This window comes from Pristis pectinata, chromosome 7, assembly GCF_009764475.1.
Source record: "Pristis pectinata isolate sPriPec2 chromosome 7, sPriPec2.1.pri, whole genome shotgun sequence".
Classification (NCBI taxonomy): Eukaryota; Metazoa; Chordata; class Chondrichthyes; order Rhinopristiformes; family Pristidae; genus Pristis; species Pristis pectinata.
The window spans coordinates 10,358,300-10,373,902 of record NC_067411.1 but is presented as its reverse complement, the minus strand read 5'-3'; the positions used below and the strand labels follow the sequence as shown (position 1 = coordinate 10,373,902).

General features: G+C 43.1%; 1 protein-coding gene across 2 annotated transcripts in view; it reads right to left on the bottom strand.

Moving 5' to 3' along the window:
- galntl6 (polypeptide N-acetylgalactosaminyltransferase like 6) overlaps positions 1-15,603 on the bottom strand; it is a 1,051,879-nt gene that overhangs the window by 669,430 nt on the left and 366,846 nt on the right. The gene's annotated exons all lie outside the window — the stretch shown is intronic.

The window sequence follows — 15,603 nt, the reverse complement described above, 5'->3', positions numbered from 1 at the left end:
TTTCTGTAAACTGGGGACATGCCGTATTTCCTTAGCCTGAGGAAGTAGAGGCACCAGTGTGCCTTCTTGGCCATCAATGTGGCTGGACCGGGGCAAATTGTTGGTGATATTTACACCTGGGAACTTGAAGCCCTCAACCATCTCCACCTCAGCACCATGACACACACAGTGGTGTGTGCGCTAAGTCTCTACAGCATTTGCCTGACCTGCTGAGCATCCTCAGCATCTTCTGTTTTTATTTCAGATTTCCAACATCTGCAGTGCTTTGCTTTTCAACCTTTGGGTCTAGTGTTGAGTACTAGGCCTTGCTCTGATCGGCATTGAACTTGTGCATGGCTAGGCCATTCAGCCCAGCTGCCTGATGATGCTACTTGTCAAATATACCTCACCTTCCTTAATCCCTACTCTGGTCCAGGGTTAAAAATTATCCACTGGAGAATGCCTAGCTTTTGCATTACCGCTTGGCTTGCTGTAAGATCTTTTTATTTATCTGAAGACCCTGGGGGTAGATATTCCTGGATAAAACAGTATAGATTCATGTCCTCCAGGGAGAAAACAAGGGAGCAAGAAAAGATATGGTTCATGTTCAAAGCCCACAACAGTGCAATAAATTAGCTAAACCTCATTTCGGAATGTGTTTAATCTTCTGTTCAAAATATCTGTCAATGATAAAGTTGTTGCATGCTGGAGAGTTAAACAAGACTTGAGAATTAAAGAAAATATTTAATTTTTGGGACCTGAACTCACCTATCACCTGCCAGCCTATGCTCCACCCCCTCTCCTGACCTTCTTATTCTGGCTTCTGCCCTCTTTATTTATAAGATATTTATTTATTAGTCACATGTACATTGAAATACACAGTGAAATGCATCTTTTTACATTACTGAGAATGTGCTGGGGGCAGCCCGCAAGTGTCACCACTCTTCCTGCGCCAACATAGCATGCCCACAGCTCCTAACTGGTACGTCTTTGGAATGTGGGAGGAAACCGGAGCACCTGGAGGAAACCCACGCAGACACGGGGAGAACATACAAACTCTTTACAGACAGCGGCAGGAATTGAACCCGGGTCACTGGCGCTGTAATAGCGTTGCACTAGCCGCTACACTACCGTGCTGCCATTTCCAGTCCTGATGAAGGGTCTCGACCCAAAATGTCGACTGTTTATTTCTCTCAACAGATGCTGCCTGACCTGTTAAGTTCCTCCAGCATTTTGTGTGTGTTGCTTGAGAATTTAAGCTTGAGTTGTGTGTATTCCATGTGTGATTTCTTCGTTGACTCATTACCTGAAGGAGTTGGCTTTCCCTTGGCCGCAGTATCTCCTCAGAATGTTAACCAGGCCTCAAGTATGGAGTGTCAGTGGCTGATTGACCAAGACTCTAAGGATAGGGGACATTCATAGTTCAACATGGTTTTCTTTATCCCGTGTCCTACACTTCAACACAGTCAAAGGACAATGATCTGGAGGACGGTGTCTCATTGTTTCTGCTTCCCAAACATCTCCCTTCTCCAGTGGGGTGATGATCCCTTCCTTTCATCATAGCTGAAACAAGTCTACACAACCAGGATCCGAGGTTGAACTTCCGACTTCCGACTTACAACCTTGTTTTGAAAATATAAAGCCAAAGGCCCACACTGCATGGTGAAGAAGGTGTCTGGGATGCTAGCCTGCATCAGAGTATTAAATATAGGAGTTGGGACGTTATGTTGCAGTTGTACAAGACATTGGTGAGAGTGCACTTGGAATATTGTGAACAATTTTGGTTACCCTGTTTAGGAAAGGTGTCATTAAGCTGGAAAGGGTGCAAAGAAGATTTACAAGAACGTTGCCAGGACTCGAGGGGCTGAGTTATAGGGAGAAGTTGGGCAGGCTAGGTCTTTATTCCCTGGAATGTAGTGAATGAGGGGTAACCTTATACAAGTATTTAAAATCATGAGGGGCATAGATAGGGTGAATGCACACAGTCTTTTTCCCAGGGAATGGGAACCAAAAAGTAGAGGACATAGATTTAAGGTGAGAGGGGAAAGATTTGAAAGGGACTTGAGGGGCAACTTCTTCACACAGAGGGTGGTGCATATATGAAATGAGCTGCCAGAGGAAGTGGTTGAGGCAGGTACATTAACAACATTTAAAAGGCACTTGGACAGGTACATGGATAGGAAAGGTTTCGAGGGATATGGGCCAAATGCAGGTAAATGGGACGAGCTTAGATGGGCATTCTGGTCAGCATGGGTGAGTTGGGCTGAAGGGCCTGTTTCCACGCTCTATTACTCTATGGCTCTGTGACTAGAAATGTGTTATAATACGAGGAGAGGGAAAAATACCCAGGGACAATAAGGGACATGGGGTGGTGGGGGGGGTAGTTGGTGGCAATAAGAATGTTTGTCCCCAGCCTTCTCAGAGAAGTAAACCCAGGCCAGATGATCATATCTTTCATTAACTTCCGAATTACCCAAAATCCTGTAAGTGTGGGATCTACCTGTATCATTGCACTGTACTGCTACCTCAAAACAGTCACCTAAGTCAGTGATAATAAATCTGATTCTGATTCTTCCACTCCCACCATTATAGTTTCACCACTCAGGAAATTTTTGTCTTGGCGTGGAATTGATTCCCTCTGCTTGACAGAAGGGCCTCCAAGGTTTGGTTGGGAAGCAAAGCCAGCAACAGTGCAGCAACTGCAGGAAAATGGCCATCACTGGCCGTCAGATTGACTGCACGGCAAACGCTCATGGGTGTGAGTAATGCAAGTCAGCTCGCTAATCCAAGTGGGCGACAACTTACAAAGCTGGCACTTCAAGGCACGAGATGTGTGCATACCTGTGTGGTAGTGAAAGAGAAGAGCAAGGCATGGGTGCAAGATCATCCTTCAGCTCCAGATTATTGTCAGTAGCATTCCTGTGGTAACACCTCTGGCATCATAAGATACAGGAGCAAAATTAGGCCATTGAGCCCATTGAGTCTGCTCTGCCTTTTGATCATTGCTGATTTATTTTTCCATCTCAACCCCATTCTCCTGCCTTCTCCCCGTAACTTTTGACGCCCTTACTAATCAAGAACCTATCAACCTCCACTTTAAATATACCCAATGACTTGGCCTCCACAGCCGTCTGTGGCAATGAGTTCCACAGATTCACCACCCTCTGGCTAGAGAAATTCCTCCTCATCTCTTTTCTAAAGGGACGTCCTTTTATTCTGAGGCTGTACCCTCTCGTCCTAGACTCTCCCACTACTGAAGATATCCTCTCCACATCCACTCTACCCAGGTCTTTCAATATGCAGTAGGTTTCAATGAGATTCTTCATTCTTCTAAATTCCAGCAAGTACAGGCCCAGAGCCATCAAATGCTCCTCATACATTAACTCTTTCCTCCTCGGGATCATCCACTGAGGTTTCCTTTTGACTGAATGCAGTGTTCTGGCAAAACACTGTGAACAATCCTTAGATGTAGAAAATGCAACTGTAGGGAAGCTCAAGTGAAGAGCACTGAGAGCCAGCCAGCTGAAACACACCAGCCCATTAACTACTTCTCCCTCCACTGAAGATTTCTTGTTTATTGTATAGGGGACCATTCGGCCCACAGAGTCTATGATAGCTCTCAGAGCAATCCAATTGATCCCTTTCCTCCACCTCTTTCCCAGTAACTTATTCAACTGTTTCCGGTCTAATTGTATAGTTAAAGACATATATTGGTATTGGTATTGGCTGATTATTCTCACACGTACTGAGATACAGTGAAAAGCTTTTGTTTTGCATGCCATCCAGGTAAATCATGCCATACCTAAGTATATTGAGGTAGCAAAAGAAAATAGAATGCAGAATATAATGCAGTAGCTCCAGAGAAAGTGCAGTGTAGGTAAATAAATAAAGTGCAAGGTCCACAACAATGAGGTAGATTGGGAGATCAAGAGTTCATCTTTGCATGTGAGTTCAAGAATCTGATAACAGTGGGATAGAAGCTGTCTTTGAGCCTGGTGGTATGTTCTTTCAAGCTTTTGTATCTTCTGCCCAACGGGAGAGGGGATAAGAGAGAATGACTGGGGTGAGAGGGGTCCTTGATTACGTTGGCTGCTTTTCCGAGGCAGCAGGAAGTGTAGACAGAGTCAGTGAAGGGGAGGCTGGTTTGTGTGATGAACTGGGCTGTGCTTACAACTCTCTGCAACTTATTATGGTCTCGGGCAGACCTGTTGCCATACCAAGCTGTGATGCATCCGAATAGGATGCTTTCTATGGTACACCTGCAAAAATAATGCACAGGAGGTGGTTATTTGGTCCATTGTTTCTGTGCTGTCTCTTTGGTGGAACTATCTGATCAGTCACACTGCCCTGACAGAACTTCCTCAAGTTTATCCTTTGGAATGTTGCCATTGTGTCAGAGGGTTGAGGTCATTACATTGAGATTGATGCATTAGGCAATTGAAGGCATATGAATATTAGGCAGGAAAGCCAAAGGATCACAGCTGGCCATAATAAATAGTAAGGCAAGGCTGTCATGTCCTTATGAATCTGCTTCCAACGCCATTTCAGGCTGTACATTCCAGATCACTAGAACCACTGAAGTTTGTGAAAGTGGGTTAGTTTGATAGATCGTATGCATTTTATTAGTCATGCCCTGAAAGAGGTACTTGGGCTGATACTTTGCAAGTTGCACAGGGTTCAGTGTCAACTGTATTGTTGAATGAAAACAGGCTCTGATCTTGAGTGATGATAACAAAGTTTCATCTGGTTTTAAGACAAGAACCGGTAGAAGAAATTCCCCATGATAAGATAATAATGCATTGAAAATAAAACCGCTGCTTTTGGGATAAAATAAGTCAGAAAATGGAACTGTCACTCACCTATCAATTTAAGACATTAAGTTCTATGATAGGTAAAAGAAGTCTATGGGTTAAATTCTGCTCAGTGGGTGTTGGTTGGTACAATCTTCTGACGAGAAATGTCACTGCTACTCAATTCTAATTTCCTTTTTTATTCATACTGCCTTTCGATTTGACTTCTTTGATGCATTTTTGTCATCTTTAATGCGAGGAATGTTAGTGTCTGGGCAGACAACGCTAACTTTGTTACACAGGGAAGAACCACACACGTATTCTGTTCAGAGTGGGAATCTGAGGGCAAAGATGGCCATTCAGCCCATTGTGTCTGTACTGGGCTTGGGAAAGAGGTCTCCAATTAGTCCCACTATCAGAGTTCATTTAGTGTGGCTCCTGTAAATGTCACCTTTTCTAATTCCCTTACACAAGAATATAAGAAATAGGAGTAGGATTGCACTTTCTCTGTAACTGCAACACTATACTCTGAATATTGTTTTTCTTTTTATTACTCTTGATATACTTATATGTGGCATGATCTGTCTGGATGCCAAGCAAACAAAGGCTTTTCAGTGTACCAGTGTGACAATAATAAACCAATACCAATACCAAATGGCTCCTCAAGCCTGCTCTATTATTCAACAAGTTCAGGTTTGAGCTGATTTTGTCCTCCACTCCACTTGCCTACCTCATAATCTTGGACTTCCCCACAGTCTAAAATTCCATCCAGCTCAGCCTTGAATATATTCCATCTCCATGAGTTTCTGGGATAGAGAATTCCTAAGATTCACGACACTTTGAGAGAAGAAACACCTCCTGATCTTAAATTGGCAGCCTCGTTATTCCGAATCTATGTGCCTTCGTTCTGGATTCCCATGTAAGGAGAAATATATTTTTGACATCTATCCTGTCAACCATTTCAGAATCTTTTGTTTCATTGAGATAGATCATCTCTCATTCCTTAAACTTCAATGTGTATAAGTCCAACTTGCTCAACCTTTCCATCCCTTCGTCCCATGGGTCAACCGAATGAACCTTCTCTAAACTGCCTCCAAATAAGCAGACCAAAGCTATATAGAGTTCTCCAGGTGTGGCCTCATCAATTCCCTACATGGTTATCAAAGTCTCCTCCCACTCCAGTCATTCTCTCTTCTCCCTCCTCCCGTCAGGCAGAAGCTTGAGAACACGTACCACCAGGCTCAAGGACAGCTTCTATCCTGCTGTTATAATTGGTAATTGGTTTATTATTGTCATATGTACCGAGAGACAGTGAAAAACTTTATTTTTCCTGCCATCCCTACAGATCATTTCAAAACATACACGCATCGAGGTAGTACAGTGGGAAAAGCAATAACAGAATGCAGAATATAATGTTACAGAGAAATTTCAGTGCGGGTAGACAAATAAAGTGCAAGGGCCATGACGAGATAGATTCTGAGGTCAAGGCTCTTGAATGACCTCTTATATGATAAAGATGAAGTCAATCTCTTAATCTACCTCGTCATGGCCCTTGCACTTTATTTGTCTACCTGCACTGCACTTTCTCTGTAACTGTAACACTATATTCTGCATTCTGTTTTTTTTCTATTTTGTACTACCTCGATGTACTGATGCATGCAATGATCTGTCTGGATGGCATGCAAACAAAAGCTACCTCGGTACATGTGACAATAATAAACCAATTTCCAATTACTATTCCACTAGAAATTATTTTTTGAATCATCCATTTAGGTAATACATCCCAGATGGTTGTTCTCGATGGTAGCTCATGATGGGGTAAAAAAAGTTTGTTTTATTTTTTATTGACTACCTTTTGGTTATGAACCCACCTGACAGTGGATCAGCTCCTTGACTCACAGTCGATTCTCAGGAGTGAGAAGGCCCTGAGACCAGAGACACAGGAATAACTGGATAAGGGGGAGAGTTCAAAGATGTGGAGGCACAGGGGAAAAGAATGAGGAGCTGATGGGAAGAAGGTAGCCATGGATATTTTGTGTGTGGTGTGGAAAGCTGTCCCTCACATAATTGAAAGTTAAAGGGAATTCTTTTCTGGTGAAGAGTCTTCGACCTGAAATATTAACTGTTTCTCTTTCCACAGATGCTGCCTGACCTGCTGAACATTTCTACCATTTTCTGTTTTAACATCAGCTTTGCAGCATCTGTGTTTTTTTTGGTGTTCATTTACTAGGGAATTCTGCATTACCTAATGAATAACACTGCACGTGTCTCCATTATTTAATTCATAAAATAGAAATTACTCAATTTGGTTGACCAGTTGTCCATCAAAAAAATAAGCGATAATGGACTCAGGTGATGGAGTATTTGAGATGACCTATTAAATTATTCATTCATGACTTGTTTACACACACACGTAATGAGCCCTTTACGATATTTATCAGGCTAACTGACCCCAAGGTTACACAGCAGTTGGCAGCCTTGAATGCAAACTGTAACGTGATGTTACTATTGATAATGGTCCACAAGCTGCTTTCTGTCTATTCAACACTAGCACAAGGACGTACTTCACTGCTATAACTCTGATCTACTGGCTGTCCAGTGTTAATATCACTGGTGAAATTCACTTGGGCAATGGGAGTGATGAACACATTCTGCTTCTTCTTAACTCATGATGAATCTTACCCTCCTCCTTCAACTCTGCCTCATTCCTTTATGATCCAATTACTATTTTTTTCCCTTTCACATTTATTTTGAAATCTGCCTTCTCATCCACACTGCACAGGTTCATGTGCTGCAGTAACATAGTGGCTAGCCCAGTTCTCTCAGCTGATAGTTTGGGAACGAGGCTTCTGATCACACCAAGATTCATTAACTAAACCCAGAATGAAAAGCTATATGTGGCTGATGATGGCTTTTATTGTCCATCTCTAATTGCTCCTGAACTGAGGAGACACATTTGAGGGAGTCAACCACATTGTTGGGTCTGGAGTCACATGTAGGCCACATTGGATAAGGATGGCGGATTTTCTTCTGTGAAAGTCATCAGTGAACCAGGTAAATATTTAAGACAATCCAATAGTTTTCATAATTATGGTTAAAAGTAGCTTAATTTATATTTTCTATCTGATATGGGAAATTAAAGAATTCTATGGATTCTCCAAGGAATTGGAAGGCAGAGGTAAATATGATGCAACCCACTGAGACTTTAACTCTGTTCCTTGCTCCACAGATGCTGCCTGACTTGCTGAGTGTTTCCAGAATTTTTTGTTTTTATTTTAGATTTCCAGCATCTGCAATATTTTACTCTCTTCTGTTCTCATATTTCCTGTGGAGCTGATTGGTCCATTCTGCTGGCTTACAGACCGATCTCAGTAGTCCTATTCCCCTACTTATTTCCCTGTCATCTATTCCCTCACACATTGCCCATTAACACTCTCAGTTTTCATGCTACCCATCATCTCCAGGGAAAATTTATAAAATAAAACAATTAACCAATCAGCTTTGGGATGGAGAAGGAAACCGGAACACCTGGGGGGTGGGGGGGGGGGAACCCACGTGTGCATGGAGAGAACGTGCAAACCCCACATGGACAGCACCGGAGGTCAGGATTGAACCCAGATCACTGGACCTGTGAGGCAGCTGTACTACCTGCAATATCACTGTAGCATCGTTCATAGAAACAGTATGGAAACAGGCTCGTTGGTCCACCAAGTCTGTGCTGACCGTCGAACACCCGTCTGCACTAAATTTTGTTTTACAGGGACATAGAACAGCACAGGAACAAGCCATTTGTCTCACGATGTCTGTACCAACCATGATGCAAATTTAAACTGCACACCTGCCTGCAAATGGTCTATATCCTTCTATTTCCCCTCTCTGTTCATGTGTCTGTCTAAATGCCTCTTAACTGTGGCTGGTTGACTCGGAAATGGCCAATGTTGCCACTTTGCACAATGGAAAATCAGGGAGGGCAACAAATTTAAGCCTCAGCAATTCATGAATAAGTTATGAAACCCCCTCATTTCCTCAATTACTTCCCTTCCCTCGTTGACGTTTCCTGCCCCTGAGTGTGTCACTTAACTGGGCTACTGGACAACACTTGGACTTCAACAGTGGAGCCAGATTTTGCAACAAGTTCTCAACATTACGCTAGGGAACTCTCCTCCCTCATCCTGCACCCTTCGCATTTGGCTCAGGATATGCGATCACAAGCGGAAATTTGGAGGCAAAGGGGAAGGTAAGTAACTTTTCTTACATTATTGCGTTTTGCTTTAATATTTTTAATTTATATGTGTTTTAGTCAAATTTATATTATTTTAGTTCTTTTAACTATTTTGGATATTTTTTTAAATTATTGATTTCAATTAAAGTTTGTTTTAAACGTCCTGGAATATCAGGGATGTTTATGAAGTATTAATGATACTAAGCTAGGTGGCAGTGTGGACTGCAATGAGGATGCAGAAAGGCTTCTAGAGAACAGAGACAGGCTAATTAAATGGATGAAGACTTGACTGAGAAGATGGACAAAATCGTGGAAAAATGTGGGGTCATTCACTTTGCCCGAATAAAAAATGGAGAGGCCGAGTATATTTTAACAGGTAAAAGATTGAATAGGGTTGGTGTTCAGAGGGAGCTGGGTGTCCTTGTGCATGAATCACTGAAAGCAAGGAATTAGGAAAGCAAGCAGAATGCTGGCCTTTTACTGCATGAAGATTTGAGTTCAAGAGTGAAGGCAGCTTGCTCCAGTTACATAGAGAGCTGGTGAAACTACGCACAGAATATTGTGCATAAATCTGGGTGCCCTACATAAAGATGTATAGAGTTGTGACAGAGGATACACAGTGAAGGTTTGGCAGATTGATTTCTGGAATGAGACGTTTGTTGCATAAGGAGAGATGGGCTAACACTGCCTTGAGTTTAGGAGAATTAAACTAGCTCAGCATTGTTTTGATAGCTTGTTGTGATGTTTAATGGAGGCATCAAAGCCAATCCCTCCCGGGTTCAAAGCTGGCACATTGACTTCAGTTCCCATCAGAGTACTGTGAGGATGAATGATGGTGTATCAGCCTCACACAATCCGATACCACACCAAGGTATGGTAAGTGTAAACTGACTGGAATACTCTTTGGCTTATTCCGAGTTTGATCTCCCAGCTGGAGGTTTTGGAGTTATTCCCTGGTGCTTTTATTAGTCCATCAACAGAGGTGGCTGAGAAGAGTGTCCAAGAGAAAAAGGGGCTGGCAAATCTCACTCCTTCTAGTCTCATCGGTACTGACTGTGGCAGAGATGGTCAGGCCAGAGCTGGGCTCCAGAGTCACACCTGATGAGTTTTAACACAGAGTTGACCTCCATCACTATAAAGGACAGAAGCAAAACAGCAAACAAAGCTGACCACATCTAATTAGAAACATAGAAACATAGAAAAACTACAGCACAATTCAGACCCTTCAGCCCACAAAGTTGTACCGAACATGTCCCTACCTTAGAAATTACTAGGCTTACCCATTGCCCTCTATTTTTCTCAGCTCCATGTACCTATCTAACAGTCTCTTAAAAGACCCTACTGTATCCGCCTCCACCACCATTGCTGGCAGCCCATTCCACACACTCGCCACTCTCTGAGTAAAAAGCTTACCCCTGACATCTCCCCTATACCTACTCCCCAGCACCTTAAACCTATGTCCTCTTGTGGTCACCATTTCAGCCCTGGGGAAAGCCTCTGACTATCTGCCTGATGAATACCTCTCATCATCTTATACACCTCTGTCAGGTCCCCCCTCATCCTCCGTCGCTCCAAGGAGAAAAGGCCGAGTTCCCTCAACCTGCTTTCATAAGACATTCCAGGCAGCATCCTTGTAAATCTCCTCTGCACCCTCTCTATGGCTTCCACATCTTTCCTGTAGTGAGGTGACCAGAACTGAGCACAGTACTCCAAGTGGGGTCTGACCAGGGACCTATATAGATGCAACAATACCTCTCGGCTCCTAAATTCAATTCCCCGACTGATCAAGGACAATACACCATATGCCTTCTTAACCACAGATTTAACCTGTGCAGCCACTTTGAGGGTCTTATGGACTCGGACCCCAAGATCCCTCTGATCCTCCACACTGCCAAGAGTCCTACCATTAATACTATATCCTGCCATCATATTTGACCTACCAAAACGAACCACTTCACACTTATCTGGGTTGAACTGCATCTGCCACTTCTCAGCCCAACTTTGTATCCTATTTATGTCCCTCTGTAACCTCTGACAGCCCTCCAAACTATCCACAACACCCCCAACCTTTGTGTTATCCACAAACTTACTAACCCACCCCTCCACTTTCTCATCTAGGTCGTTTAAAAAAATAACAAAGAGTAAGGGTCCCAGTACAGATCCCTGAGGTACACCACTGGTCACCAACCTCCATGCAGAATACGACCCTTCAACAACCACTCTTTGCCTTCTGTAGGCCAGCCAGTTCTGGATCCACACTGCAATGTCCCCTTGGATCCCATGCCTCCTTACTTTCTCAATAAGCCTTGCATGGGGTACCTTATCAAACGCCTTGCTGAAATCCATATACACTACATCTACTGCTCTCCCTTCATCGATGTGTTTAATCACATCCTCAAAGAATTCAATCAGGCTCGTAAGGCAGGACCTGCCCTTGACAAAGCCATGCTGACTATTCCTAATCATATTACACCTCTCCAAATGTTCATAAATCCTGCCTCTCAAGATCTTCTCCATCAGCTTACCAACCACTGAGGTAAGACTCACCGGTCTATAACTCCCTGGGCTATCCCTACTCCCTTTCTTGAATAAGGGAATTAATGGTCAAAGAAGGAGAAGTTTTACAGTTAATCATTGAGCAGCAAAACTGTGGTGGGAAACTCAACTGCAGACAACCAGCTCATGGCTGCCATGTGAAGGTGCCATATAAAGGGAGTGGTTATTGGTGGGGGCGGAAGTGTAAACCAGTGTGGTCTGGAATGGAGGTAGATTCCACACAAGCTACAATATTTTGAAAGAAGATGCCCTAGTTATCATAACATGGTAGTTTGTGGGAGTTTCTTCTGCCCAAATTGCTTCGGTGTTACCTGCATTGAACAGTGACCAGAGAACAAAAGTATTTCATTGATTGTAAAGTGCATTTGGAAATTTTGAAAGGGATGTGAAAGTTGCTGTATAAATCATTTTTATATCTGGCCAACATTCATTCATTATTTTTTGCACATCATGCCTTTGTTGTAATTCTTGTATTCTCTTTAGTACGTTTACTTGAAAAAAAGGAACCTTTATTTTAAGTCATCTACGAATTATCATATAAGGCACTTGTTTCTCAGTAGGACAAATTGAGATTCAGTTTATTTGAGTTCTTATGAACTCAGTCAATAGTTGGATATGAGAAGGCTGCAGAGACACAATGGGCTGGGATAGAATCAGTAAATGTTTAATTTTTTTTAAATTTTACTTACAGCGTGGTAACAGGCCCTTCTGGCCCAACGAGTACGCGCCGCCCATTTTAAACCCAATTTACCTACCTGTACATCTTTGCAATGTGGGAGGAAACCAGAGCACCTGGAGGAAACCCACGCAGACACAAGAGCATGTACAAGCTCCTTACAGACAGTGACGGGAATCGAACCCCGATCGCTGGCGCTGTAATAGCGTCACGCTAACTGCTATGCTACCATGCTGCCCCTAAAAAAATGTTGGGGGGGGGTGGGTCCTTGACAGATGAAACTCAATATGGACAATCATTTGGTACTTCAGGCAGGGAGGGAAAACAATGTGCTTCAGTGAAGAGTGTCACAATTGGTCAAGTTAACATGGAGAGAGAGATCTGCAGAAATGAAGTTGACATTCACTGTGTCAAGTGCTCGGAGACTACCAAGCAATCAAGTTGATTTGAGGTCAGATTGAAGGTCTTTGACCTGAAACGTTAACACAGATGCTGCCTGACCTGCTGAGTGTTTGCAACATTTTCCATGTTTTTTTAAATTTCAGGTTCCCAGTTTCTGTAGTTTTTGCCTTTTGGACAAATCTGATCTGTCACATCCAAAATATTATGTTTGGGTTCCTGAACTGAGTTCATATGTAGATGGGGATCAACAGTGAGTGAAAACAGTTTGAGCAGAGTCTTTAGGAGGAAGGAAACCTTCCTTTTCTAACATATTTCTCACACATCATAATCCCTTTGCAACCACTTTTAAAGTGAAGTCTCTTGTAATGAAGAAAAAAAACTGGCAGCCAATTTGGCAACAGCAAGCTTCTACAAAACAGTTATTCGATAATGACCACATATACACCTTAGAAATGCTGACTGAGAGGTAAATATCAGACAGAGCACCAGTAATAACTTCCTTGTTCTTCTCCAAAGTAGCAACATGGGAGATGTTACATCGACTTGAGAGAACAAACTGTCACAAAATCATCCCTCTAACATCGCCCTCTGGCTCCTGTCACCAGACTGAATTGGGTGCAATTTACCAACTTACCCTCGATCCCACGGGCTCTCAACCTTTTGGATCAGTTTTTCATGTGGGATCTTGTCAAAGGCCTTACTAAGGTCCATATAGACGACAAGAACTAGAGAGCATAGGTTTATGGTGAGAGGGGAAAGGTTTAATAGGAACCTGAGGGGCAACTTTTTTAGACAGAGTGTGCTTACGTATGTGGAACGAGCTGCCAGAGGAAGTGGTTGAGGCAGGTACAATAACAACATTTACAAGACACTTGCAAGGTGCCTTGATTGGTATGGCAAATGGACTTGCTTAGACGGGCATCTTGGTCAGCATGGGTGAGTTGGGCTGAAGGGCCTGTTTCTGTGCTGTTACTCTATGACTCTACATCAACCACACTGCCTTCATCAATACATTTTGTTACCTCTTTAAAATCCTGTCCCTCAGAATTTTCCCAATAACTTTCCCACCACTGATGTTAGACTCATAGGCCTATAACTGACTTGCATAAACTGCTTCCCTTCTTGAATAAGGGGACCATATTTGTTGTCTTCCAGTCGTCTGGCACCTCACCAGCAACCAGTGAAGATTTAAATGTCTCTGTCAGGGCCCAGCAATTTCTTCACATGCTACTGGGATACATCTCATCAGGCCCTGGGGATTTATCCTCTTTTAAGCTTGTTAAAACACCTAATAGTTTCTCTTTTTCGATGGTAACGTATTCTAGAATTTGACCATTCCACTCCCTGACTCCATTATGTGCTTTTCTCTATCTCTGTTTCCTGTTTCTGTCTGTTTGGAGTTGTTACAATGGCAACATGCTGAACCTGACACAATGGAGACACAAGAGACTGCGGATGCTGGAATCTGGAGCAAAAAAAAACAAACCTCTGGAGGAACAAACAGCCACGGCCAAGAAAGCTCACCAGGGCCTCTACTTCCTCAGGAGGCTAAAGAAATTTGGCATGTCCCCTTTGATATTCACCAACTTTTATCGATTCACCGTAGAAAGCATCCTATCTGGATGCATCATGGCTTGGTACGGCAACTGATCTGCCCAGGACCGCAAGAAAGTGCAGAGAGTTGTGGACACAGCCCAGCACATCACGGAAACCAGCATCCCTCCATGGACACTGTCCATACCTCTCGCTGCCTTGGTGAAGCAGCCAACATAATCAAAGACCCCACCCACCTGGGTCATCATCTCTTCTCCCCTCGCCCATCAGGCAGAAGATACAGGAGCCTGAGGGCACATACCACCATGCACAAGGACAGCTTCTATTCCACTGTGATAGGACTATTGAACAGTTTCCTTATACGATGAGATGGACTCTTGACGTCACAGTCTACCTTGTTATAACCTTACACCTTATTGTCTACCTGCAATGCACTTCCCTGTAGCTGTGACACTTTACTCTGTATTCTGTTATTGTTTTACCCTGTACTACCTCAATGCACTGTGTAATGAATTGATCTATACGAACGGTATGCAAGAGAAAGTTTTCACCGAACCTCAGCACAAGTGACAATAATAAACCGATACCAATACCAGTATGAACTCAACAGGTCAGGCAGCATCTGTGGAGGGAAATGGACAGTCTACGTTTCGTGTCGAATGGAGTGAACAATGGAATGATTTTACTTCCTCCATTTACGTCTGATTATCCCAAATCTTTCTCATTCAACATGTTGCCTGCAACTGCAACTGATGTAAAAACACTATCGTCTCCAGGGGAAAAAAGACCAGGGGGCAGCCACATCAAAGAGAGGTGTGTAGAAACTTCTCGCAGAGGGTGGCGAATCTCTGGAATTCTCTTGCCTGGAGGGTTGTGAAGGTTAGATCATTGAGGGTTTTCAAAGGAGTAGATAATTTTTTTAAAGATCAGGGAATTGAGGGCTATGGCCTTAGAAAAGCCCTGAGGCAGGTCAGCCATGATCATATTGAAAGGTAAGGCTGGCTTGAGGAGTTGAGTGATTTATTCCTGCTCCTATTTTCTTATGTTCTTGTGTTCCTTTCATTTATATTGGGAGAATGCACTACTGTAAGTGGCTGCTTTTATGCACATGATTTATTTTTGGGTGATCATCCTTCACTGACCAATTTATGAGCGAGAAATAATCCTGCTTTTATTTGGAAACTTTGCTGTAATTTTGGTCATCTATTTAAGAGATGAAAACCACACCTCACAGTATCTGTGAGGCCCCACAGCCCTCTAAACCTCCCCTATCCATGTACTTATCTGGATGGTTTTTAAATGTTGCTAATGTGCCCGCCTCACCCACCTTATTTCTGGCAGCTCATTCCAAATACGTACCACCCTTTGTGTGAAGAAGCTGCCCCTGATGTCCCTTTGAAATCTCTCACCCCTGATCTTAAACC